The sequence below is a fragment of the Sparus aurata genome, chromosome 17 (assembly GCF_900880675.1).
Source record: "Sparus aurata chromosome 17, fSpaAur1.1, whole genome shotgun sequence".
Taxonomy (NCBI): domain Eukaryota; kingdom Metazoa; phylum Chordata; class Actinopteri; order Spariformes; family Sparidae; genus Sparus; species Sparus aurata.
The window spans coordinates 3,336,719-3,339,962 of NC_044203.1; the positions used below are offsets into that span (position 1 = coordinate 3,336,719).

Genomic DNA, 3,244 nt, shown 5'->3' on the forward strand with positions numbered 1-3,244 from the left:
AACAACATCTTTGCTCTCGAGGACAGCCAAGATGTGGGCAGCGATAACCGAGAGTTTCGGTTTGCTTCCTACCGGCGATTTACGATCTGGCAGGATGGGCACCAGAGAAGAGGGAACTGAAGGTCGATACCGAGCTGCTGTGTTCTTCGTATCTGGTTAAACTTCCCTGACCCCTTTGCAAACTACACAGGTTACAAAGAAGCTCCGTTTAGGGTGCCTGACTGATATTTTCTCCTGTTTTGTGTCCCTGTGACCACAATACCTAAAAAAAAAACATTTCTTAGCCAAAGATTCCACTTTCATCCAAAAATAAAAACTATTTATGTACATTATATATTTTTATATTTATTTTCAAAGTTTACAGTATTTTTCAAATTTGTAGTATGTACAAAGTTTTATTTTGTATTTTTTTACATGTTTATAATAAAATAAATGTGTGGTAAACAAGACGGTCTTGTCTTCTCTCTTTTCTTGCTCACGTCTCTGGATCATGTAGCTGAGGCCTTTGTGGAGAGAAGAGAACAGTAGCGTTAGAACACATACCAATGCTCCATAATCAAAACTGGTAATTATTATGTTATATTATAACATTTTACAATGTTTTGTCTATATTCTGAAAAGATTGACATTCCTAATGACCAAAACTTAGAAAGTGAAAACATACTAACCCCTCAGACACTGGTTCAATTGGTGATAATCGATGAGAGAGTTTAGCAGCTATTCGCTTGCTGGGTGTTGATGCTCTCATCTCCTTACTTCCCCGAGTAGCAGCTTCAGGAGTCTGCTTCTTCTGATAGCTGGAAAACAGCAATATTTTAAAAAGTTAGAGTCTCAGTCAGCAAGCTGGCTGTGACTTTGCTACCTTGGTGTCTTTTCTCTTTGGTCAGAACAACTATGGCCATGCAATGTTTGCCTGTAACAATAATAATATCAAAATACTTGCCTCAGTCAGTACTATTGTGTGTTTCACTTTTACAAACAATTTCTCCTGCTTTACTTACAACGTAATGTATAATGTCTGGAACAATCTTGTGTGTAAGGTACAACACAAGAAAAATAAAGGCTAAAAGCTCTATTGATGAGTTGAGACCACTCTTTTAGCCCACCCACCCCAAAGGACTCAACCACACAGACGTGCTTCACAAGCAAGTTCGTAATAATAATAACAATAATAATAACTTTATCAGACCTGTAGACAAGCACAATATCAATTATTATATAGCACCACCTGAGCTCGTTTACATTGTGCACTTCACGGTTAGCTCCAAACTGCCTTTTATTCAGCTACATCACAACAGTATCATCAACTCGTCAACACAATAGCCCCCAAGCCATAGCCTGTAAATACCGTTACTGTACACCCCAAATACTGTATTTACCAGGGACAGGAACGAGACGGGAGCCGGTGCTGTGTGTATGATATATTTCACTGTACAGATTGTAAAGCCCACTGAGGCAATGTGATTGTGATTTTGGGCTATATAAATAAAATTGACTTGATAGCTGTATCCCCTACACTCACGAAGCAGCCGGGAAGCCGGCTCGCTGTGTGTAGCTAGCGGCTAATATGACTACATAGACCCAAACAAACCGTTAGCCTGTTGCTATAGCCAGCTGCTAACGTCACCTCCCAGATACAAGTTGGGCTTTCGGTCCCATATCTAAAAGGGCATATTTCTAACTATTCGGTTTCAGACTGAAGGACCCTGGAAAATGCGCAGTCTGTAACTTCTCAGTGTTACAAGCAGTGGACTAAGTTACATGTTAGCGGCTAGCGCTACATTAGCCGCTAACGCTACGTTAGAAGCTGACGCTACTTTGCACTTTAGCTCACTCCGAGTCCTCGGTGATCTCATAAGATTTTCAAATCAAGCTCTATAAATGACCTGTAATGTATTCTTACCTGGTTACAAGGAAATTAGCCATGTCAGCATCCGTTTTCAGTCCCAGTTCAAGCTGAAGCTGCCTCCATGAGTCGAAGGCATATCCAATGTATATTCGCGTGCCAGCCCGGCTTTAGTCATAACTTCTTTTAGACTCACGACTTGCTACTGATAAAAACCTTCGTTTTCTTCTTCGTATTACTTTTTAGTGGACTTTGTGTGGTGGTGGGTCGTTTTCCGGCCGTAGCAGAGTCCATAACAACACAAACAGTATTTCCGGTCCACCGCGCTTGTCTTCTTCCGGTCTCCAAGCCGTCGAGGACGCGCATTCAGCGTCAAATAACGTCACGTCCGCAGGGCTGCGCGGGAAATTCGGACCCCGAATAGCAGTACATCATGCAGCACACAGCCTGTTCAAGGCAATGGGGAGATATGTGTGTGGGCTCATTCTTTTTGGTTTTGAACGCTTCATCACCCATTAGCATTAAAATACTTATAATGAATGTTTATTTTTTCACAAATCCTGCCCTTAGTTCCTTTAAGTGGCTGTTTGACTGTACAGTTGTTTTATCCCCAACATAATGCTGTTTTCACACACATGAATGTCTTCTCATCTATATCATGTTCTGTTAAATAATTAAGCCTATTTAAACTAACACAGACTTCTACTCAGCCAACAGAAAGAAAGCAGATGCCCGTATAACGATTGGTGGCCCAGCACCGCCACCTCTAACGGAGGCAGAGGAGCTGAAAATGATAAAGATGGGTAGTAGCCGCTTCAGGGCGAGGCACACTTTTCTGACCGCTCTGCATACAGTTGCCTTGCTCAACTGCTCTGCATCTCCGACGTTGTATAAAAAAACTCCCAGTTGCAAAAAAACGCAGCGCAACACACAATATCTGCTGGGACTTGACTTCGGTTGGTAATGCTGGAAATGTAAGGACGGATCAGGTTGTGTATGTAAATGATGGTCTGTGACGTGAAACGGTACCGCTCAAAAAGATAACTGTCTGGAAATGCAAGAACATCTATGTACGGTCTGATAATCATCTCCCGACGAATATTTAATTCTCTGCGCAGTAATGCTGCACCTTCATCAATGGGGTCATTATCAAAAGGACATGCCATGGTAGTGAATATAGTCGCCACCTAATATAACTTTTAATGTAGGCCTACTGACTGATTTTTGCAATGATCAATGAGAACTATACTACGCCAAAACTCGCCTGCTGACTGAATGAATGAGGAAATCAAATACCATGTGTGGCTGAAAGAGGGCGGAGACAGAGAGAAACTCGAGGTTTGTTTTGAAAAACCTGGTCCCGACCAGGTTAGGTTCAGAGAGTATGTTACCATGGTA

General features: G+C 41.9%; 1 long non-coding RNA gene across 1 annotated transcript; it reads right to left on the reverse strand.

Moving 5' to 3' along the window:
* Nucleotides 1-444: 444 nt before the first annotated feature.
* LOC115567022 (uncharacterized) lies at nt 445-2,372 on the reverse strand. Its single transcript, XR_003981119.1, has 3 exons — nt 1,904-2,372; nt 669-797; nt 445-503 (listed from the first exon to the last, which is right to left on the reverse strand). It is a non-coding gene; the product is annotated as an uncharacterized LOC115567022 (long non-coding RNA).
* Between the last annotated feature and the right edge of the window lie 872 nt (nt 2,373-3,244).